At 38.2% G+C, this 25581-nt stretch overlaps 1 protein-coding gene across 2 annotated transcripts in view; it reads left to right on the top strand.

The window, feature by feature from the left end:
* Positions 1-25581, top strand: part of FUT8 (fucosyltransferase 8) — a 139249-nt gene that overhangs the window by 11500 nt on the left and 102168 nt on the right. The window contains exon 2 of one of the 2 annotated variants that reach the window (XM_065636623.1): positions 17993-18071. The gene's annotated coding sequence lies outside the window, so the exon portion shown is untranslated. Of the gene's footprint in view, positions 1-17992; positions 18072-18184; positions 18230-25581 lie in introns of those variants that run through there. The other variant, XM_065636625.1, reaches the window with a different exon arrangement.

Raw genomic sequence — 25581 nt, forward strand, 5'->3', positions numbered from 1 at the left:
GATTATTTGAGCTATTATATAGTTCCCTCATAAAAACCCCCAGCTCTTCCTAAAGGATGTTATCATGAGAAGGTTTTACTGCACTTTTAGATAAAGGCAAGACCATGCAGGTGGTGTAACCAGTGGTACCATGTGGGAGCTGCTTGCAGGCTCCTCTGTTACAGTTAGCAGGCTGAGTATATCCCACAGCCAAGGAATTTGTGCCACACAGAGCAGGCCTGAACCCACTCGAGTTAACTGTTATGTGCAACTGTCTCTTGGTTGGGATCAACACAGGAAGGTTCAAAGAGGATGGAGTCAGTAGTGCCCAGTGACAGGACAAGAGGCGATGGGTGCAAACTGAAACAGGTAGTTCCATCTGAACGTAAGGAAACACTTTTTTTTCTTTTTTTACTGTGAGGGTGTTTGAGCACTGGCACAGGTCATCCAGACAGGTTGTGGAGTCACCATCTTTGGAGATACTCAAAAGCCATCTGGACGTGTTCTTGGTCAACTGGTTCTAGGTGACACCACTGGGACAGGAGGTTGGACAAGATGACATCCAGAGGTCCCTTCCAGTCTCGTCAATTCTGTGATTCATTGCAGTGTTGTGGTTTTATGTTTGTTTTCTCAAGGAAGGTTGCTCTTCTGTTGGCATTGAACACTTTTCCCTGTAGTTGAGACAGGATTCCAAAAAGATAGAGTTGTGCCAAAACCAGTTTTGAGACTCTCACAAGCATGCAGGTCACTAGAATTTAAACGGTGCATGGGTCTTAATTGCAAAATGGCTTCCTGGGTCTCAGTTATGCTTTCCACAAGCATTTTTTAATTTATTGCATAAGCATCTAGGAATTATTCTGTATTTGATTGAATGGTCTTCTGATACCTATCAACTTATTTCCATAATTCTCTCTCTGTCATAGCCTTGCAGTAGACCTGAAAAAGGGTTAAATGAGTTACAAAGGTGGAGGGAGCACAAAACTGTTAGTCCAAATGCCTGTGGCATGTATTAATAAATGCTAAAGATCTGAATGTATAACAGAATTCTGATTATTGATTGACAATTTCTGCAATTATGGTTAGCTCTTGTTGAAGTAATATTTGATAAATACATTAGCATGTAATATGATTTGATTTTTCCTTACTTTTGTCATCAATTGTAATAACTGTAAAGGAATTTTAAAGCTAAGTTAGACCTATTGGCTGTGGTCAAGTGAACCGTTCAAGAGCTAGTGACAGCTTTGCAAAAAGGAGGGAACTGGTAGGTAGCAGTTCAGCGTTTCTACAGGAATGATGTAATTTTGTTCAGGGAAGTAGAATGATGGAAATGAACTTTTGAAATGAAAGGGTCTCATTAGTTTATCTGAAGACATAATTGCAGTGTTTTCTATATATTTACTTGACAAAGTTTCTTATTTTTTGAGGAAGTTTAAACTGAATTATCAGGTTGTGTGCCCGTGGATTTATGCTGAACTGTTATAATTAGCTTACACTCAGTACTAAAGGATACATTTGCTTCTGGACAGTAAGTCAGTCAACTCAATGTTTTGAGTTTCACCTGTCATTAAGATACCCTTTTAGCTAACTTTTTATGTCAGGTTGACATCAGTTAGCATTTGGAAAAGATTAAATAGAAATAAATTTTTTTTTCTGCAGTTTTTGTTAATGAGATGTGTATTCCCTGCCGCTGTCCACCCCATGACAACCCCATCATTGATCAGTACTTTTATATAACGTAAGTTTTACTGGTTGGTTAACTTTGGGGATCCCTTCTGCACTACTTCAACCTGGCAGATTCTAGGTTTGCTCTTAGTTAAATGACATCCCGCTTTCTCAAGCAGAGCATCTCCTCCTTAAAGTAGATTTGTGAAAGAATTACGTATTTTGAAGACAAGCATAAAATTGTCTATGATACAATGTAGTAAAGATTTTCAGGTATTGTTGAGACATACCATGTTGGTTAAGGCACCTGTATGATACTTTGTATTTTGCTACAGATTGTTTAGGAAAATAAATGATAAATCTTGATGGCTTTCTGTTTTTATAGATTATTTGACTAATTTTTTATGTTTCTAAAAATCTGAGCCAGCAGATGGAGATATGATTTAGTGTCCCATCAGAAATGTCAACCGAAAATATCAATTACATGGTTATTTTTGAAAATAATTGTGAAAAATAGGAAGCAGAACTGTATCTTGTTAATTTCAGCGTGCTGTCTCAAAAGTTGATATAGATTCTAAACAGTCTTCCTCTGATTTTCTTAATGTTTATATAGCTAATGTAAGTATGGAAACACTTTTTCACAATCTTTAAATGTTTATTTAAACATATTTTCTCATGGCACTGATGTGAAATGTTGCAATATGCTCATACTGTGTTAGAAAGCAAAGGTGCATCCTGGGAGTTTATGAACATTATAGTTTCCTGCTGAGATGTTTGTAAATAGTGGGTGTAATTCAGTGGCACCTGCAACTCAAACATATTTAGCCAGTACAGTTTTTGTGTGTTGAGGGGATTTCAATTTATTTGACTTCTAGGGCAGTAAAGAATAGCTTGTGTGCCTAATGTTACTGTATGCCATTTCTGTAATTCAAGTGCTCCTCAAAGTCATAAACGAACAGGGAATCTTTAGATTGATAATCTTTTTTAGTAGCTTTTCTCCTGAAGTCTCCTACAAATGGGTAGTATTGTTGTTGCTTAAACTTTTACCTTCCCTGGCAGAATCAACCACAAGGAGATTGATTATTTCTTTATCTGGCTTAGACATATCTCTTACCAAAAGAGGTGGTAGCTTTAACTGTGCTATTTGAAATCATAAGTGCTTTGGAATGGAAGTGCATGGAATGCTCCTTTGGACAATTCTTTTCTCGGTTGATGCCTTAAAATGTTGCATCAGTGTGCTGTTTATTAACTGCCATCGCCTGGTGTTGAAGGGCATCTGGAGCTCAGAGTCCTTAGATTATGGCATTTTTTAGTTATATGTTAGGTCAAATGTGATTGTAGAGAAAAAAAAGCTGTGAACTGTGAATTTCCATCTGAGAATTCTTCAGCTGTGTTTGGATGTGCTGTGTGAAGACTTACTGTTATTTTTAAGGTGGATAGTCCCAGGTATGCACAGCTGGTATGAACTAACATTAAAAACAAAACAAACCAAAATACACTGGGACAGTATTTAAGAATAATCAGTGTAAATACTTCTTGTGGTGTGTCAGTAACACATACATCAGTGTGAAAAGTTTCTACTGGAATGTGGTAAACCAAAATGGAATGTTGTCTTTTGAATTGTGATTTCTAATGGCATTTATACTATTGCGGGGCCTTGTCTTCCCTGACTGCACTTTTTACGTGTGTATAATTGGTGATAGTTACTCAGTCATTGTATGTAGTGTGCGGAGAAGAAGATACTTGGAAAGAAGAGTTATCAGTTCTTGAGGATGCAGTTTGAGCCTCAACTAAACATTTTTTCTTGGGTTTATCTTGCTCTTTTTCAGCTCTAGGTTTTCTGTTTCCTGATGGAAATGCATGAAATGTAGTGACAATTTTGTCCTTCTTTATCCAGCAGGCTCTCTCATGAGTTCAGTGATGGACAGTATGGATCTCAAACTGTTTCTCTTTAAAACTAAGCATATAGTGAAAGCTACTACAAAATGTGCTTTTACATCAGGCTTCAGATTACATCTCAATGTTTTTTAACATTGTGTCAATGTTTTTTTCTTTCATGCTTCCCTGAATTCTTCCATATATTGCCTTTTCCTTTCCTCCTGTCCTCTTGCTGGAGTCAGGATTTAGCAGAACACTCAATTTCACAATTCCATATCCCTTGGTGTTTGAGTACTGCCTTGTCTTTTTGCATGGTGTCTGTCAGCACCTCTTGACTGCTGTGGGAAAGGGTGATCTATTGGCTAAGTGAAGCTGTTGTAATGAAGGAAAACAGAAGCGATGCTTGTTGTGATTTATGAAGTCCTTTGCTGTATGAAAATTAGCTTATACATAGGGTATAGATTATATGTATCCATATTATACACATATAGATATACATATATACAAAACTATATAATTATTCTAGATTATATCTAATCCTTGTCACATAGGGTAGCTTGTGCCATGGTCATTGGATAGTGTAGGGAAACCTGAATTACTACCAATATATACTTGTTTTGGGAATGAATGAAGAACTCTCAGTTGTGGAGCCTTTAACGTAAATTCATTGCAGTGAGTGTGTTTGCTTTACTGCATACATTATAGAATGAAAGAGATAAAAAGATGAAATTCAACTTGATTAAACTCAACATGTAACTTTAAAAAGGGTATTTGCTTTTTATCCCTAAGTAGGGAAGACATATGTTTAATTTCCTAAAAATTTCCTTAATAAATTAAGCATCAGAGGAATAAGAGAGGAATGCATGATTGCCTAATGGACAGTAAAAGTGTGAGACAGGAAAATAACAGAACCACTTCAGAAGGAACCTTTGTGCATACATTTAGCAATAGTCTCATCTTAATATAACACAATTTTAGTCTGTTTGTGGTGAAGCACGCTCAAGGAAAAGACATATCAAAGATTATTCAAATACGAGCAACTTAAAAGACTGAAAGCTCTCTGAAATGAAATGTGTGATAGTATTAGTACATGTTTTTTTCCCTAACATTTAGACTCTATAAAGCTTGGTGTGTAGTATTGAGGAGTAGTTTCAAAGGCATTTTCTGGTGTACTGAAATATATAAATTGCATATTTTTTGTGTAGTATTCATGCTAATAGAATGATATTCAATTCAAATTTTCAGCTTCATTCATTATCAGGCACCATCAGCCACCTACCAAACAAAGTTCAAAAAGGTCTTTCAGATTTTTCTTGCTGAAAATCCCTGACCACTTCTTTGATCTTAATTGCTAGAATCTCAGCTTTGATAGTCTTCTTGACCTTTGTTTGAAGATCTACCTTTGATTAGCCTGTGTCTGCTAAGCATGAAGCTGCAGCATGGTTTTGCCTCAAGGGAAGCAGTGTTGTGTCTTCCTTTTTTCTCAGCTTCCTGGACTCTGAACGCTGCTTGCATCTGGTCATAGCCTTCCCATGGAGCAGCAATGGCAGCAGTATGAAACTGATACCATCTTTGAAATCTGCACAGCTGCTGGTATGGTTCTGAATCACAGCAGTGAAGTTGACCACAGTCTTGTTATTGTCACCCTACTCATGTTTGGCTCATGTTGAAAACACTTAAAATGAAATAAGAAATTATGTATGAATTCCTAGTGTAATTTCCATAGCAATATCAAACTGCTCACTGTGGGCACGTTTGAAGAAGTTACCTTTTTAAGAAAGAAGGAAAAAAAAGAAAGAGGAAGGATCAGGGTAGGCATATAAAGCACAATAGAAGATGCTGTTTGTTTTTTTAATCTGCTACTACATGAATTGTTTCAATACATACATAGAAGATTCTTAGTAACTCTGTTGGCACTGGTATTTCTCTTGTGTGTTCACTTCTCTTTCAATATAAATTTCTCTCACTCTAAAAGACTGAGTAATAGTATTTGTAGGGGTAACCAGTATTTGTAGTGGGTAGTAACGTGTGTGTTTTTCAATTTTTTAAAAACTTTGTCTCTTTTATGTGAAGTTTGATAAGCTGAATTAAATCCCACAATTTAAAATAATCCCTCATAATTAATAAAGAGGCCCTCTAGATTTTTTTATATAAATATGAAATAGAAAAAAAATAGATTTCGTTTTTGGCTTACAGCTATGTTCCTTTTTGTTATATTTTCAATATCACAATAGCTTTTCAGTGACATGCATGGTACTGTCTTTTTTCTTCTGTGAAGCTTGTTGATTGAAATCTTCCTTTTTTTTTTTTTTCTGGGACTGTCAAACATTGTTTTCATAGCCTTCTCTTCTGATAGGATAGGCTTTCTCTTTTGAACTAATTACTGTACTCATAACAAATAATCATGAGGTTGTACTGCAAAAAGATTCCTTCCTCAAATTCAAACACAAGTTTGTTTCTTACTGAGTTTCTTGACTTTATTTCAGGAGAATAGGTTTTGCCTTTATCTCTTCATGTTGTCTGTATTCTCACTTAACAACTTTCTTAATTGGGCTTTCCTGACAGCTCTTTTCAGTCTTTTCTTTCAGTAACCTGTGTCTAGAGAGAGTCTTCTCTCTATGTGATTTCCTTGCCTCTACATTTCCATATTCTTTTGGTTAAATTTCTAAAGACGGTTACTACTTTGCTGTTTTCTTCGTTTTGTGTACTCCTCCAGACTTTATCTGCACTTAGATTTTGTTTCCTGAAGCTGGTTTGATTTCAAATCCCTTTTTGGCTGCATTGACACTAATAAAGTGGTATTGAGGACAGTGGTATTGTCTGGTATTGAGGACAGTTGACATGAATTGAGATTTGTCCTTTATCTCTCAGCCTTCAAACAGGTAGCTGCATGCACAGTGCCATTTGGAAGTTGTCCTGGCCATGTGATAACCTTCAGAATGTTTCCCGAGGTTGGGAGAGTGTGGTTGGCCTTGATCAAAAGTATTTCAGGGCTTGTTCTAATATGGTTATTTGCTTTTCAGTGTCTGGGAAAGTTTCAAGCATTAGTATCTTGATGTAACCTTTTAGGTTAACTATCGTAAAGCCAATAGTAAAGCCAGTTACCAGCTAGAGGTTAACTCAGTTATATCTATGATCTGCTTCCTGAAAGGCCTATCCCGTGAATCATTAATATTAAATCTTGTGCTTTGAATGATTCTGCTAGCTGTCTAGAAAAAAAATACCCAAATAAAACAGAAGGACCAAAAAAAGCCCCAAACAACCTTTCTCAACAGTCTCTCCAAACTGTCATCCACTTAAATTTTCTTCATTGGTAATTTATAGGAGATCTACACTTTCCTTCTTACTTTTTCATTTTAATGTTATGTGGAGTGTTTGGCTTCTGTTGCATTCTGGATCTCAGAACAAGTATACAAACCTTAGATATTCAACGTAAGATTTCCTGCTCCACCATCTATATCTGTCGTTCCTGAGCCAAGTATGCCCTCTAACTTTGTTTAGTATCCCACTAAATTTGTTTCGTCAGATGAGTCATATTTTTGTTTATTTTCTGAGATTTCCAGCTACTCCTGTTTTATTCCTGATAGTTTTTGTATTAGCTTACAGAGATCAAGGAAGCTCTGAAGACAGATAGTCTACTGTTTGCCACCTTTTCCTCACTATGGCCCCCATGCTAACTACTCATCACTTTGGAGTCGTGATCTAGATTGCCATTTGTAACTCTTGTTATTTTTTTAAAAAGGGTAGTCTTCACCTTTAATTTGCTCACTGGTGATATGAATAACAGCAGATTTTTAGCTTGCCAGGATGGGAAGCACAGATGGCACTTCACATGGCTGAGAAGAAGTGGGACTCTGGGGAAAAGAAATATAACGTATGTTTTCCTGGATTTAAGAGAGCTGATGTCTAGTGCTTGCAGCATTTTCCTTAATTTTTTCCCAAATTTGCACTACACATGATAGTCTGTAATGTATTAGCAATGTCACTGTAGCATACATGAAACTTCCTAAAGTAAAAAATGTAGGGCTGGGGACACCGAATAAGAGTGTCCTCTGGGAATATTTGGATATGTCAGCCAGGGTCATGTATTTTTTTTTTAATAAAAAGGAAAAATGAATCAAGTCGTTGGGCCAATGTGTCTTGAAGGCGGGGATCAGGAAAGAAGTTGAGAACTGCACAGTGTCACATTATGAAATGGGAGACCTGGTTACCCAGGATATGAAGAAGGCTGAAGTACTCAATGACTTCTTTGCCTCAGTCTTCACCGGCAAGAGCTCTAGCTACACTGCCCAAGTTGTAAAAGGCAAAGGCAGGGTCTGGGAGAATGAAGAACTTCCCACTGTAGGATAAGATCAGGTTTGAGACCATCTAAGGAACCTGAAGGTGCACAGGACCATTGGACCTGATGAGATGCATCTGTGGGTCCTGAGGGAACTGGTGGATGAAGTTGCTAAACCACCGTCCATTGTATTTGAGAAGTCATGGCAGTCTGGTGCAGTTCCCACTGACTGGAAAAGGGGAAACATAAACCCTATTTTTAAAAGGGGAAAAAAGGAAGACCTGGAGAACTATAGGCCAGTCAGTGTCATCTCTGTGTCCAGCAAGATCGTGGAGCAGATCCTTGTGGGAACCATGCTAGGGCACATGGAAAATAAGGAGATGATTGATGACAGCCAACATAGCTTCACTAATGGCAAATTGTGCCTGAAATATTTGGTGGCCTCCTATGACCGGGTTACAGCTCTGGTGGATAAGGAAAGAGCAAATGACATCACTGACCTGGACTTGTACAGAGCATTTGACAGTGTCCTGCATGACATCCTTGTCTCTAAATTGGAGATACATGGATTTGACAGATGGACCACTCTGTGGATAAGGGATTGGCTGGATGGTCGCATTCAAAGAGTTGCAGTCGATGGCTCAATGTCCAAGTGGAGACCAGTGACAAGTGGTATTCCTCGAGGGTCAGTATTCGGACTGATGCTGTTTAATGTCTTTTTCGGTGACCTGGACAGTGGGACTGAGTACACCCTCAGCAAGTTTGCAGATTACACCAAGATGTGTGGTGTGGTCGACATGCTGAAGGGAAGGGCTGTCATCCAGAGGGACCTTGACAGGCATGAGAGGTGAGCCTGTGCGAACCTCATTAAGTTCAGCAAGGCCAAGTGCAAAGTGCTGCACAATCATAGGCTGGACGTAGAATGGATTGAGAGCAGCCCTGGGGAGAAGGACTTGGAGGTGTTGGTTGATGAGAAGCTCAACATGAGCTGGTAATGTGTGCTTGCAGCCCAGAAAGCCAACCATATCCTGGGCTGCATCAAAAGAAGCATGACCAGCTGGTTGAAATAAATGATTCTGCCCCTCCACTCTGCTCTGGTGAGACTCTACCTGGAATACTGTGTTCAGCTCTGGGGCCTCCAGCATAAGAGGGACATGGACCTGTTGGAGTGAGTCCAGAGGAGGGCCACCAAGATGGTCAGGGGGCTGGAGCACCTCTCCTATGAGGACAGGCTGAGAGAGCTGGGCATGTTCAGCCTGGAGAAGAGAATGCTTCAGAGAGACCTTATAGCAGCCTGCCAGTACTTAAAGGGGGACTACCAGAAAACTGGAGAGGGACTTTTTGACAAGTGGTGACAGGACAAGGGGTAATGACTTTAAACTGAAAGAGGGTAGATTTAGATTAGATGTAAGGAAGAAATTCTTTACCACGAGGGTGATGAAGCGCTGGAACAGGTTACCTAGAGAAGTTGTGGATGCTTCATCCCTGGAAGTGTTGAAGGCCAGATTTGATGGGGCTTTGAGCAACCTGGTCTAGTGGTGGAAGGTGTCCCTGCCCATGGCAGGGGGAGTTGGAACTAGATGGTGCTTAAGGTCCTTTCCAACCCAAACCGTTCTGTGATTCTGTGATTGGTTGATTACATTCTGTGTGGCCTACCCTAGCAAGCAAATAGATTAAACGTGTTTATATTTGGGATGTTATTTAATAACTTAGTTTGGCCTTTTAATATTCCGATGAAATAAATCAGTTGATTATGTACTGTTCTGTGTACTGTATTGCTTTTTTGGACCCTTCTTGATTTATGCCTTGAGAAGCTACGATGTGTGAAAATTTAAAGGGAATTTGTACCTTATAGCAACTGTTCTCTATTTTCTTCTGGTAAGGATAAACACTTTATGATTCTGAATTTTGCTCCTAATTGTTATTCGTGCCATTAAAAGTGCTGTACTCTTAGAACAAGGTCAAAGTGGCAAAATCCTATGTGATAAGTACCTATGTGATGTGTACCCCAATGATGAGCAAGACTAGTAAACTGGTAACAACAGATGTGGAGAAGGCTGAGATACCGAACAACTTATTTACCTGAGTCTTCACTGTCAAGCTGTCTTCCCACACTTCTTGAATGGATGAACTGCAAGGCAGGGACTAGGGGAGCAAAGTCCCTCACACTGTAAGAGAAGATCAGGTTCGTGACCACTTGAGGAACCTGAACATACATAAATCTGTGGGATCTGATGAGAGACATTCCAGAGTCCTGAGGGAACTGGCTGATGTGGTTGCCAAGCCACTCTCCTTGATATCTGAGAAGTCATGGCAGTCAGGTGAAGCCCCCAGTGATTGGAAAAAAGGGAAACATAGCAAGCATTTTTAAAAAAGGTAGAAAGGAGAACCCTGGGAACTACTGATCTGTCAGCCTTACCTCTGTGCCTGGGAAGATCATGGAACAGATCCTTCTAGAAGCTATGCTAAGGCACATGGAGGACAGGGAGGTGATTTGAGAGAGCCAGCATGGCTTCACCAAGGACAAGTCCTGCATGCCAACCTAGTGGCCTTCTGCAATGGAGTAACTACATCAGCGGACAAAGGAAAGGCTATGGATATTGTCCATCTGGACTTGTGTAAAGCCTTTGACATGGTCCCCCACAACTTCCTTCTCTTAAAATTGGAGAGGTATGGATTTGATGGGTGGACTGTTCAGTGGATGAGGAACTGGCTGGGTGGTCACACCCAGAGAGTAGTGGTCAATGGCACAATGTCTGGATGGACACTGGTGACAAGTGATGTCCCTCAGGGGTCCGTACTGGGACCAGTGCTGTTTAATATCTTTATCAATGACATCAACAGTGGGATCAAGTGCACCCTCAGCAAGTTTGTGGATGACACCAAGCTGAGTGATGCAGTGTACATGCCTGAGGGACAGGATATCATCCAGAGGGACCTGGACAAGCTTGAGAAGTGGGTCCATGGGAATATCTTGAGGTTCAACAAGGCCAAGTGCAAGGTCCTGCCGTGAGCTGGGGCAACCCCCGGTATCTGTACAGGCTGAGGGATGACGGGATTGAGAGCAGCCCTGCAGAAAAGGACTTCGGAGTACTGGTGGATGAAAGATTGGACATGAGCCAGGAATGTGCACTTGCAGCCCAGAAGGCAAATCGTATCTTGGGCTGCATCAAAAGGCCAGCAGGTCGAGGGAGGTGATTTTGCCTCTACTCTGCTCTGGTGAGACCCCACCTGGAGCACTACGTCCATCTCTGGAGCCCTCAGTACAGGAAAGACATGGACCTGTTGGAGAGAGGCCAGAAGAGGCCCATAAAAATGATCAGAGGGCTGGAACAGCTTTGCTGTGAGGACAGGCTGAGAGAGTTGGGGTTGTCTCTGGGGAGATATTATTGCAGCATTTCAGTACTTAAAAGGGGCCTACAAGAAAGATGGGGACGGACTTTTTAGCAGGGTCTGTTGCGTTAAGACAAGGGATAAGGGTTTTAAACTAAAGGAGAGGGGATTCAGGCTGGACACACGGAAGAAATTTTTTACAATGAGAGTAGTGAAACACTGGCACAGGTTGCCCAGCGAGGTGGTAGCTGCCCCATCCCTGGAAGCATTCAAGGCCAGGCCGGACGGGGCTCTGAGCAACCTGATCTAGTTGAAGATGCCCCAGCTCATTGCAGGGGGGTTGGACTAGATGAGCTTTGAAGGTCCCTTCCAACCCAAACTATTCTATGATTCTATGATAAGGAAAAAGAAGTGTGAGGAAGTCTGTCATTTGGCCTTGTTTTAAGGAATTTTGAGGAATAAAGCTTCCAAATCTGTATCTTGTTTGATTAAAGTAGAATTTCATTGAACAGTTTTATGTCCTTCTCAGACCTGTAGTAGTCAAAACTTGTTTGAAGGGGAACCATCTCTAGAAAACTGAACTGCAGAAAAATCCTGTGCACTTCATTGCAAAACAGCTAATTCCTAAGAGTCTTTCTTGGATGTGCAGTAGAAATTAGATGATTTGGCTTTGATCCTTGCTTATTATGAATTTAATATATTCCAGATTTTCTTTTGCTCTTAACAGTAAAAAATCTTAAAATTAAAAAAAAAAAACATAATAAATATATAGATAATCTTATATCTATCCTTTTCAAGTATATGTATTAAAAATGTTAATCTTTCCCTCTGTTCCCCTGGGATGTATTTTCTTTCCATATTTGCTTAAGGAAACTTGCTTAGCATCAGCAGCTAACAATAATGCCAGACGGATTGATGGGTATAAGAGAAATCAAGTTCATTTTTTTCAGCTAAATAACTGTCTCTTAAAACCGAAAACCACATTTTGAGCTTCACTTGGCTTACAGAAAGAAAGTTTATAATTTGTTTTTCTTTACCAAACATGAAAAAAAAATTCAGTGTAACAATTTAGCTGATTTTTGAAGCTGTTTTGTTGTTTAAACTGCTTCTTTTCTTGTAATATTTTTCCTAACATAGGTTTAGTCACTTCTCTGCCAGCTACTTGTAACCGTAGCGCTGGCACTGAAGTAAGCGACTTCACTAACAAGCTGGTCTGTTTGTTTCTGAAATTGCTAATACTAGAGAAGGTAGGATTATTATACTTAGTAGTAGAGATTATCTATATGTTTGGAGTAATAGAAAATGGTTTAATTAAAATAAATAAGTTGCAAATTCACATACTTGAGCAGTGACAAGAACTCCTGGTATAACTAGGCTGGCAATCGGAGGTAGGTCATTGTTGTATGGCCCAGATCCTCATCTGTTTCATTCTCAGGTGATGTGCTTTTGTGAGAGTAACACAATTCTAAGATACATCATTTGGTTTCTAGCTTTTAAAAAAAATCTTTAGGACCAGGCAATAAAGTGTTGGTTGATTTGCACTTATGATGGTATATATGTCTGATCACATTCACACTCAGAAAAGATCGAGTCATTTGGAACAGAAAGAACTGTTAGTGTGATTATGCTGAAGTTGAACTTGCCTTCATAAAGATGAATGAAAGAAAGGATACTGAGGGAGCTGGCAGAGGTGCTCACCAAGCCACTTTCAATCATTTATCAGCAGTGCTGGCTAACCAGAGAGGTCACAGTTGACTGGAAGTTGGCAAATGTGATACCCATCTACAAGAAGGGCTAGAAGGAGGATCTGGGGAATTACAGGCTTGTCAGTCTGACTTTGGTGCTGGAGAAAGTCATAGAGCAAATCAGGCTGAGTGCCATCACATGGCACATACAAGACAACCAAGCAATCAGGGTAGGTCAGCATGGGATTACAAAAGGCGGGTCCTATTTGACTAACCCGTTCTCCTTCTGTGACAAGGTGACCTGCTTAGTGGATGAGGGAAAGGCTGTGGATGTTGTCTACCTAGACTTTAGTAAAGCCTTTGACACTGTTTCCCACAGTATTCTTCTGGAGAAAGTGGCTGCTTATGGCCTGGAGGGGAGTACTCTTCACTGGGTAAAGAACTGGATGTATGGCTGGGCCCAAAGAGTTGTGGTGAATGGAGTTAAATGTATTTGGTGGTGGCTGGTCGTGAGTGGTGTTCCCCAGGGCTCAGTACTGCGGCCAGTTCTGTTTAATCTCTTTATCAATGATCTAGATGAGGGGATTGAGTGCACCTTCAGTAAGTTTGCAGATGACACCAAGTTGGGTGGGAGTGTTGATTTGCTGGAGGGTAGGAAGGCCATACAGAGGGATCTGGAATGGCTGGATTGATGGGCTGAGGCCAATTGTATGAGGTTTAACAAGGCCAAGTGCTGGGTGCTGCACTTGGGTCCCAGCAACCCCATGCAAGACTACAAGCTTGGGGAAGAGTGGCTCAAGAGCTGCTTGGTGTTGCTTGACAGCTGGCTGAACATAGCCAGCAGTGTACCCAGGTAGCCAAGAAGGCCAACAGCATCCTTGCTTGTATCAGAAACAGTGTGGCCAGCAGGACTAGGGAAGTGGTCGTCCCCCTGTACACAGCACCTCAAATACTCTGTTCAGTTTTGGTCTCCTCACTACAAGAAGGGTATTGAGGTATTGGAGTGTGTCCAAGGAAGTGCAACGAAGCTGGTGAGGGGCCTGGAGCACAAGTCTTGTGAGGAGCAGCTGAGAAAACTGGGGCTGTTTAGCCTGGAGAAAAGGAGGTTGAGAGGAGACCTTATCCCTCTCTACAACTACCTGAAAGAAGGTTGTAGCATGGAGGGTCCTGGTCTCTTCTCCCAAGTAGCAAGTGATAGGACGAGGAAATGGCCTCAAGTTGCACCAGGGGAGGTTGAGATTGGAAAAATTTCTTCACGGAAAGGGTTGTTAAGCACTAGAACAGGCTGCTCAGGGAAGTAGTTGAGTCGTCGTCTCTGGAGGCATTGAAAAGATTTGTAGCTGTGGTGCTTTGTATATGGTTTAGTGGTGGACTTGGCAGTGTTAGGTTAACAGTTGGACTTGATGATCTTAAAAGTCTTTTCAATCCTAAATGTTTCTATGATTCTATGAATTCGGCAAATAAAGCCTAGGAAGAAACAAGAATAGTCTTTATTGGGTGTGAGGACATATATGAGAGAAACAACTCAAAATAAATACAATTGAGGGAAAAAATAATAAATCTTTTTTGAAAATCAGGGAGTGAGGTCTACTCTTACAAAACTGGTAATAAGGAGAAAGAAACTCAGTGGTTCAATATGATACTTTATATATTTATGTAAAAAGGCTGTCTAAGGTGATAAGATTGATCCTGGAGTCAGACATTAAAAATGAACATATGATATTTCTTGTTACTGGAGTAATAGAAGTCTCTGAGAAAGAGACCAAGAAAGTATTTGATTGCTATTTGTCATAAAGTTTCCAGTTTTACAAATTTGATACTTCAGGGCTACCACTGCTGTCCTGTAGATATCAGAATGGAATATTTATTTTTTAATTTTTATCTTCTTGCGGCATGATTTATGTTCTTCTGAAGCAGAGGCAATTTGCCTTTGACTAAAGGTGAGATTTTGAGTGAGGTGTTTGATTCTTCCTGTGGTATTGGGAAAGTACTCCTGGCCACGTATACAGATCTAGTGTCTGTGTTCAAAGTTAAATCAGTTCGCCACAGTCAGAGGGGGAAGGGAGGACAGAGGTGTTTCCTTTTTTCTTCCCCCCTGCTTCACTCTTCTGTATTCTTGAGGTGACGTAGGTATTTTCAGCTAATGCTTCTGTAGTTGGAGGCACTTACAGTGTGGCAGACATCCTTGAATTCTATTCTCTTGCTGTCGTGTATTCAAGATTTGCATATTTTTAAAATTCAATTTAAATTACATGAAAAGTGTTGATGAAATGTTTTGGACTTTGTGTTGAGTGTGTTCTTGTAATGCAAGAAACTGGATTAAACACTCCAGGTGGTATTGAACCCTTTATAAGGATATATTTTTTGATGAATATATTATTTTTTCTAAAAATAAAAGGTAGCAACTAGTCTGTGTTTACCCAGGAATTCAAAGTCAGAATTGGGAGTATAACTAAGATTTATTATCTGCAAATTCACTTCATGACCTTTGTCTCCAAAAACGTCTCTGAAAGTGGAGCAGACGTATCTGGAAGGCACCACTGTCTAATTTATCTAGTGATATTTGTAAATACTGTTTAGGTGACTGAAAAGCAAATGCAAAGATTTTTAAAAATTGTTGTGGTTTTTACATTATAAATAGAATTCTGTTTTCATGGATCTGTTAGCAATATTAGGCTGGAAAGTTGTAAGCTTTTCAGTAATTTTAAAGTTTTGAATGACTTGGAATAAGTTGGCTATTTTTTTCCACATTTCCATAGAAAGATCCTGAAACAGACAGTTGCTTTACATTAATTGCAATGGTCGTAAAACAAAAGACCTTTATTTTATTCCTCTTAGTAATAGATCTATGGATGGAAAAAAAAATGCTGATCTCCTGCATCTTGGTTTCAATATAACATTCGTTACAATTTTGTGAGTTATTCTGAGCAGACAATGAGCTGCAAGAAAATATTCTAAAACCAGCGCATAGCTGGTTGCAAACCAATACTCAGAACTTGGATTAAAGTTTTGTTGTCATACAGGTAGAATCTGCTAAGTGGAGCTACAAATGACTTGACCAGGCTAAGCTTGACTGTTTTCTGTTAAACCAGCTCAACATATTTCGCTGATTCGTATTTTCTTTTTTTTTTAATTATTTGTGTTCTGGACAAATTTTCCAGATCAGAGGTATAAACAACATTGGAACTTCTTTGCCCTCAACCCCTCTACTTTTTCAACAGCTGTTAAGTAGCTACCTCACTCTGATGGTATGTTAGTGTGGGAATAAAAAGACCCAAATATTCATGCTTTTTTATTGTCCTGTGGTTTTTTGCATATTTTAGGACAACAGAGTTGAAAATTTTGGGGAGTTTTTTTGCAGGGCATGGTGAATTGCCCAGACTGGTAGGATTCTGGCCTTTTGGTGTTGCCCATAATTCTGGTGCTTACAGATAAACCGACTTGTACATTTGTTAGTAGTTATTTTCATTACATGAAATGTAAACATTTCTACTTCATGTTTACTTTGAGCCAATCTGTCTAAATCTACTTTTCCATACATATAGCTCACATAATATACTACCTTCTACCTGTTATTGGGGTAGCAAATATGGACTTATAAGAAAAATACAGCATAATGCTTCATATAAAATTAAAAGTAACCATCATTCTAGACTGTGCCCTAATGGGTTCACTGCAGGGCTTGGAACAGGTGGACTCTATATGCAGTTTTGCTTGGCTTCCTGGCTCACCTTCAGTTGATATTTTCACCTCTCAAATTTTATGAAACAGGTTGTGTAACTTGTTTGATGAGAAGTACAATAAAATAACTAGTTTAGTTTTCCTGGAAAGCTAGAATCCTGATGTTACATTTTATGCAGGGGATAACAGTGTTGTATTTTTTCCTTTTGATTTCTGAGATGCTTTATCCCAGGAAATGCTGTATCCTTTTTATTGAGGACCTCCTTAGCTGAAGTATACCCAAAGTATCAATCTCAAATGGAAATGAAAATGGGTTCTCTCACTCATTCCCCCAGGCACTCAGTTTTTGAAAGTTCATGGGCTCTGACCTCGTAGGTGCTGATTATTTCTAAATAATTTATTACATAAAAAAGAAAATACAGAATTCAGTCTTTTTTATCACTGTTGTTGCTTTTGAGATTTTTAGAGTTGCCAGTTCACAGTGTTCATTTAACAGTACAGCTGCTAAAGCTTCTCTTCAAGATATAAAATAACTTAATTTTCATTCAAAAATAAGACTAATTTCGCAGAATTCTCATTGCAGAAAAAGACAATTATCTAAAGCATTTATCGTTTTCTCTTCACTCCTATTCCTGGTACTATTGTTATTTTAATTGGTTTCCTATTTATTTTTCTTCCCCAGTTTTATCCCTTTCCTTGAAGTCAGATTCACAAATTAGCTTTTTCAACATCCAATTTATTGCTGTTTCAGAGTCTGATATGTGCAGCTTTTGATTGCTTTTCTGTTAAATGGCCAACAATCAACACTTGGTTCAGTAGTATACAGCCATTTTGAATTAGCGAGACCACTGTTATAAAATGATGTAGTTGAGTTCATGCCTTGATAACCCAAAAGTAAGATTTTGTTCAAAACAGTCTACTATGTCATATATGGTCTACTATGTATGTTATGTACAAACACAAATAAACAAGTGGTACAGACCAACTTAATTTGCTTACACCTATTTTAAAGGTGTAGCCTGTTTTTTTCCATGTGGCAACTATTTCAGTTTGAGGAGTTTGCTCTTTTAATTTTTGGCATCTGGTCTTAGAATATTGATCCTATAATTTTTCTTAGTGTTCTTTTCCTAAAATCTGGCTATATATATTCTGAGAATGAATCCACTGCTTTCCCCTCCCCTCGCTTTCTTCATTTGTTTTCACAGATACCTTGAAGGTCTATACTTGACCTTTGTTGTCGTTTTTGGCAATGAAGCAAACAGTTTCTATTTTTTCATATCTCAGTGTAAATAGAGGTTGTTAAAGGGTATTAATTTCTGTTTTCATAAAAGTTTTGCTGTAAGTCATCTAATCACAAATCATATAAAATTCTAAGCAATATTTCTAATAAGTGTTTGCATGCATCTATTGAATGCTGCATATCATAGTCAAAGAATGAAAACATGGGTAAATAAGGATAAAAACTAATTATCTTCTTTTTGTCTTCTACTTTCAGGAATTACCTAGGTTCAAAATGAAAGTGAGGAACAAGAGTCCCCAGAAGTATTAATTTGAACAATAATTATTGCTGATAAGTGAGTACTTCCCTTCCTCTGTGATGCTGCCTGCACTGAGACAAAAACTAGATGTAAAGAAACTAGATAAAGACCTGCACTACCTAAACAGCAACTGAAAACTGCCCTCCTGTTGATAAATCCGTGTCAGCTGGAAATAGCAAACTTTCCAAAGAAAGGTCAGGTCCTTTGCTTTTTTGTCAGATCACTGACAACATTTTTTCAATTAGACACCCATTTCACCTTTCTTTTCTCTTTACACCCATTCCTCTCCCTTTTCTGCTTTGCCTCTCACCTCTAAAAAGAGAAAGTCTTAGATAGATACGTTATGTATCCTCTGTCTTATGTACAAATGCCTTACGTACTTATGTATTCTTTGACTGTATTTTTAGGCCCTTTCACTAGTATCTGAATTGCAGATATTACATGTATTTCTCACAGATCAGCAATACTTCCGTAGCAGCTGCCACAGGCCCTATTCCGTGAGGTTTCTCTGAGAATTTTAAGTAACTAGGCTGTTTTGGCTGAAAACTGTTGTGTGCTCTGGGATATTGTAGATCCAGTGCTAGATTTTCTCAAAGAGTGGCAAGTATTAAAAACTTAATACTACAGATCCTTATGTTTTTAAAGGTCTGTGCAAGTACCATAATAATAATTTAAATAAATAAACTGATTATAAAAGATAACTCTTCTTTTTGAAAAGTTGATTAAAGAATGAACTTCACTGAAAGGTGAATTCAGGTGTGAATTTGGAAACCAAGCATGTCATGAGGTTATTCTTTTTTGATGCAAATATAGGAAAGACTGTTACGATTGGTAACTATGATAAGGATAAGAAGGTTGTGAGGTTTTCTTGAACTTTCAGAGTTAAACAAATTAGACTAACAGCTCAAGGCAAATTTGTTGCAGATGGGATGCTTTTACTGTTCACTCAACTTCAGTAATTGTTGTCAAGCTGAAGACATTTATAGTACTCTCAGTTATTATGATTTATTTATACAGTCATAACTGTTGGAGTACTTTGTTAGCCTAAGAATTTAATGAATCGTTAAAACAAAGAAGTAAATGTGGGACTTGACATGATGGAATAAAAATAGTTCTGAGGCTTCATGGCCAGGACAGAACAAAGAATATGATGGTAGCTTTCCAAGCATCCTGTTTCCAGTTAGGTTTCCTGAAACCTGGGTTAGTTGTTGTAACTGCTTACTGTTGCTGGAAGGGGTTGTTTCCATTTCCTGAACCCTGCTCTTCTCCATACGTGAGTCCTGCTGAAACCAGGTAACTAATTTATCTTACAAACCCAGCAAAAAGGTGGCTAGTTGTCTTTCTTGTTTTTTGTGTTGGATCAGCTCAGATAAGAGTTCAGAAAGTGTTAAAGTGAGAGCATAAACTGTCCCTTTAGGCAGTGGGTCTGTGCAGCAGTTTGTGGTAAGGCTGTGTCGAAGTTGCTAGACTGGAAATAGTCAGTCTGAAGAGACGTGGCTTCTGTGAGAGCTTTAGACTAGAACTGGGTAATCTCTGCAGATCTTTCCCAGCCCTTTCTCTTAGTAGGAGTGATCTGTTGATGCTGAATAGAAACAATGGTTCAGAGGGAAAAAGTCTTAGCAGAAAACGAAAAAATCCGTGATAGTCTTCCCCCCACACTCTGTGTGTTCCAGGACCTCGAAATGAATGAAAAGTATATATGAAGAACTTGCATGACTTGTCCAAACCTTACTTCTTATCAGAATCGGCTGGTCCCTTGTACATGATATTATGTAATACAGCAATTTATCTGGATCTTAGTTTACAGTTTTGTGAATTATTTTTTTTGTTGTTTAAATGTGAACCTAGATGCATACTTGTTTATACTTAGTTTCTGTACTTCATTTTGTACTACATTTCATACTACCTTGATTTGTCTATAAACGGTGGTGATGGTTGCATCTTGTGTAGAGATGCAGTCCTTCCTTTAGCAAGGACAAAGCACAATGATTGAGAACTGCGTGAAACCTCTTTTTGCGTTTTTCTGTTCAATTTGTGTGGGAGGATGATTAAGAGGATTTGTGCAGGTCTGTAAACTGCAGTGTCTGGAGCATTAGTTAAGCCAGTAATTCTGTATGCATTGCTCAACTACTAAGAGAGATTGAGCAGTGGAGAAAAGCTGATTTGATCTTAAAATCTAGGTGAGATATAGGTAGTGCTGGTAGGTTGATGCAAGTTACTATTTAATATAGCAAAGACAATACCTTTCCTGTATTACTTGTTTATGCAATCTATGGATTGTGTCGGACTCCTTCCTGTCAGATTACATAGCAAACTGCATTCAGAAATATTTTCTGCTGTCAGAATCTGACTGGGAGAAACCTGATTTAATCCATCGGCCTATTTAATATGTTTTTCTTGATGCTTCTCCCATGTAAAAACATTCCTGTGGTAGTCTTTCCCTTTCGTTTTTTTTCACATCACATTTCACATTTGGTCTAATCCATTCCATCTGTGAACTGCATTTTTGTAGTTTATTGAAAAAGGAAGATCAAATGAGCATTTTTATTGCATTCTAAACCACTTTCTTATCCTTGCTTGGACATACTTTAAGTTAGATTTATCTGCGACTTTTGAAGATAAACTAATCTCTGCAAAAGGCCTTTATATATTTTGAGTTTTAAGGTTTATTGTAGGAGCACCTGAAATCCTGGATAGATATTCTTTATTTCTACATATCTAAATAGATCAACAAATGATACTTGATAGAAAAGGAAAAGAAGGGTATGTTGCTGATCTAGCTCTGCCCTTTTTATCAGGGTCAAAGCTGGTCCATCCCTCTGTTTCTGAAGTGTCTACTATCTTTCTTGCTTACTACTTTCCCTGTTGCCTGAGGATCAGCAGTCTGCTTCTTGTTCTAACATTCAGCCTTAGTTTACTGTTTTATTCTGGTAGTCATTTAGCTTGGATTCTTGTTTGAAAGATGACTTATTGCTTGGCTGTCTTATCTGAAACACATTCTTTATTAAAAGTGTGTTCTATATAAGTTCTATGCAGCAGCACAGACAACAGTATTTCATGTCTTTTCCTTCTCAAGAAAAGATGTATCCATTGACTTGCATGTTTACTGCAGTGAAAAATGATGCCAGGCTGAGAGACTGCAGAGAAGTTGGAAGATTGGATTAGAATTTAACACGAACCAACAAATTAGAATGATCTGGGGAAAATGGGATACAAGCCATTAAAGGCAAGCTTAAAATACTGCTTTTAAATGGAAGAAAAATAAAATACGCAAATACAGAATAAGGAATGGCTGAGGCTTCTGAAGAAAAAGATTGAGGGTTAAGAGCTGACCTTAAGTCAGCAGTATCAAAAAAAGAGCAGCACAAAAAAAAAGTTCTGAAAATCTGACATCATACCAGGGTAAATAAATGGAAGCGCTGTCAGAAACACTGTGTAAATCCCTCTGCTCAGCTTAGAGTAGAAATGGACTCAACTAGCTCATTGTGTCCAGTTTTGAACCATGCACATAATACATGAAAACAAATCAAAATTACCTTGCCAAATTGTCCAGAAGACAATAGGACGGATGATCAGAACACTGTATCCCTGACATATGAGGAGAGGTTGAAAAAATATAGTACGATTTAATACAGAGAGTAAGTGTTGCTGTTCTAGGTCTTTTGGAACACCACAAAACCTAATAAGCTTACATTTTGACCAGTGGAGATTAATGCATTGCAGCTTCTGAAGCACTGTAATAGACTGAGAAGACCATATGTCTGTCTTTGGAAGTTCATAAAAAGTAGTAAGACACATGAGCATGTGTAATCTCTTAGAGGAGAGGAGTCATCTAATAACTTTCTGATAATGTTATTACATTTTATGATTTAAAGTCTAGTTTCTAGCTTTTGTGTGGGTTTTTTTGACTTTTTTTTTCTTAATTGGCTTTCTCTTTTGTGAGTGGAGCATGAGGAGAACAGCTTTTTGCAAACAACACCTAGAAGCAGCATTAGATCTATGTATTACAGTGTTTTTTATTTTCAAATTTTTTTTTAGCTTAAATATTTTCTTCCAATGGACCAAGTAACTTTTGATCTCGGAAGCATCTAACTTTAAACTTAAATATTCCAAATCTAAAACATTGACTGTAAATTTCGCAGAATTACAGATGGTAACCTGGTAGATATTATTTAGCTATACATTCATAATATTTTTATAGTGCCTGAAAAATCAAATTTCAAATATAATTGATAATCTATACCATTTTAAATGTCTGGGATTAGACTGTTACACTAAACTAAGTGTTGACAAATTGTTTAAGGAGACAAGATCAGAGGAAATAGCCAGACAAGAAGTCTGTTTTGTCAGTAATATGTTTCCTGCTTCACAAGTTCCTGAAGTTAAATAGGCGAGGAATTATGTCACAGGGTTTTTTGTCTTTTTTAATATGGAATAGAGAGTTGATACAGCCAATTTTGATGAAAGTATCTGTGAGTTAAGAATTTTTATCTAGTATTATAATTTTAGATAAAATTATAGAGTGGGGGTGTTAGTCTTGCCCACTTTTTGTTGTTTGTAAGAGGCAATTGTAGTTGTCATGGAGAGAAGAATGGAACAGGGATAAATTCTAAGGCTACATCTCCAATAGAGAAAAATTCTGCAGTTGTTTTGGCATTTTTTTTTCCTTCCTTCCAAATGATGTAATAATACTACACTAATAATTCAGTACTTCTTCATTGTGTCTATGTTTGGATTATGTTAAATGGTGGCTAATAAACACTTAAGAAATTGGCAGAACCTGTTGGCATAGGAAAATCTTCATTTAGCTGTTTTTGCACTTCGATCTTGGGGTTTTTTTTGGTGAAGGGAATGAGAAATGAGGACATGGCTTACTTATAGAGTGATTCACTTGACGTTGATCCCAATTATACTGGTTTTTAATCAGATTGATTTTTCTTAAAGATATTTGTTGTAGCTTATTTTAGCTATATTAAAATTGGTTAAGGAATCAAAAAAGTGTCCCTAAACAGGGAACTTTCAAACCCTAAGGAAGGTTCTCTTAAAGCTGCATGGCAGAGGGGTCTTGATCATTGTCTCTGCTGGCTCTATATTGCTCACAATAAATCTCTCAAAGTTGTGGTTTTAAAGATATAGCAATTTTAATGATAGAAAGAGATCACTAACTTAAATTGCTTGGCGAGTTGAACCTGCAGAACTTCTATTTGGATAGAGCCAAATGAGCGATCCCAGGTGTAGACACTAATATTGTAGATTGCACTTGAAGAGTTAGAGGCAGTACTGTTGTCTAAAATAACAGTAGGAGGAATGTAGGGGAGGTGGTATTACTACTTTATACAATATTAATGGACAATGGTGGGTACATTATGACTATGTTGGAAGTCTAGTTTTCAGAAATAATCTTAGGAAGTAGGAAGGGGCTTAGAAAAGAGGTATAAGAATCATTCAGATTCTGAGGAAGTGTATCTCATTTTAGAGATTTAAGAAGCCTGTTCTGTTGAGGTGTTACTCGAGAAGTTTTGAACATCTGTACTTTGATCCTGTATGAAAGGACATTGCTTGGAGCTGAAAACAGACATGTTTGGTAATTAACTAATTGAGCAACTTATTTGGGAATCTGTCATTCTCTTTCATGTAATATGTTTAAACCATATGGATGGCTTTAGTAAAAGATATGTATTACCTGGACAAAATGTGCGGTTCTGATGCAAAAAATAGGAACAAGTTTCAATGATTACTGGGTTTCAGTGATCAGTTTGTGGGACGTCAGATTATGTTGGAAATGGTATTAATATGATGTGTATAAACAAATTCACCTTTCCTCGCTGTACCCAGCAGGCTTTTTGAATTAACCCTAGCAATACATAGTTCAACAAAAATTTCAGAAAATATCGTGACTACTGCAATTAGCTTTCATTCATACTATATCAAAATAGGCTTTTAAGTGGCTGAACTTATAAAAGCTTTTTATTAAAAACATCCTGTAATATGGCCATGATTTTTAGACCAATTTATTGAAATAGGAAGAATGTAAATTTGTAGCAAAGGCCATCATTCAACATTTTGCTGTAGGAATAATACTTACTTATGGTAGCTTTGCATGTCTTTGTTTCAAAATTCAGCTTTTGCTCATAAAGCCAAATCTAGTATTTAAGCAAAATTGGTTTGTAAATGAAAAAAGTCTGCTGCCAACATTGCCACACTCTGTAGATGCCACGTTCTCTGTCTTGTGAAATAGTCTTTCATTGGTGTTCCTCACAGTGCAATTTGTCACCAACTGGCTACAATTTCAAGTGCCTAATGGTTATTGTGATTGGTATCAGGCTGTTGTCTTTAGAATTAACCAATGTGTTTTGGGTAACTTTTTTCCTGCTGCAGTTCATATAATGTAAACTGTGTGGATCTTTTCAGCACATAGAATCATGCTGTTTGGAAGGGATTTCCATTTAATCCAGCCACTCAATAGCAGGTCCAGTTGGAGCATCTTGCTCAAGTCTGGTCTTGTATATCTTCAAGAATGGAGATCTACAGCATCTGAGACTATTGCCTCTTGTCCTTCCACTGGGCAGAAAAAAGAGTGCAACCCCATCTGCTGAGTACTTGCAGGAATACCTCTGTGTTTATTATAGTCATACAAGAGGAGAACAAAGGAAAGGATGAAAAGTCGAGTGATAAGATGGCTTTTACCGAAAGAGGGGAAAAAAGAATAACTAAAATGCCTATGCTACTGTCCATGCCTTTGGCTTTCTGATGCAGTTTCATGCTATTCCTGTTTGGAATACTTTATCAACATTATTACCAAAAAGTAGATTTCTTTCAAGGCACAGAAGAGGGTACTGTAGTAACATCTGTTAATATTAATTCACCAAAAGGGGATGTACTGGAGGAGACAGACTCTTAAAGAAAGGAAGGAGGCTTTGGATACCAGCATGAGGCTCGGTGAATGGGTGAAGCAAGTTCAGGGAGGTAGCTTGTGTTTATATTTTTTATGTTCCTGTGGAAGCCCAACATTCTCCCTCCCCTCCCCAGCAACATATTCTGGTTGTAACTCTGAGTGTGTGATAAGAAAAGGAAATAAAAGAACTCGCTCTCAAAGCACCTTGCAACCCATAAATAGCCCATAAAGTCAAATAAGCTAGTGTTTTCTGGCAACAAGGTAGAATTTCTGGTTATGTATTACCAAATTGATTAGTTTCAGACAATAATATGTCACAACCAAGGACATAAAAATAAAATACGTTGGAGAAATGAAATACTCTTTGAAAACAAGATAGTAGTTAATTGGCCAAACTAACTGATTTTTAAGCCAGATTTGTGAGGAAAACTGGAAATATGAATGATACAGAAGGCATTACCTGAGTTTGTTCTTTTTTTTTTTTTTTTTTTTTTTTGTCTCCTTCGTCACCAGGACACCCTTCTCGTGCTGTTTCAAAAAAGTTTTAAGCAGATGCCTTTTCAATGCCATAAAACAGAGAACCGTTTAGGTTGGAAAAGACACTTAAGATCATAGAGTCTGACTGTTAACCTGCCCCTAATCCACATAATC

The sequence above is a fragment of the Caloenas nicobarica genome, chromosome 5 (genome assembly GCF_036013445.1).
Source record: "Caloenas nicobarica isolate bCalNic1 chromosome 5, bCalNic1.hap1, whole genome shotgun sequence".
Classification (NCBI taxonomy): Eukaryota; Metazoa; Chordata; class Aves; order Columbiformes; family Columbidae; genus Caloenas; species Caloenas nicobarica.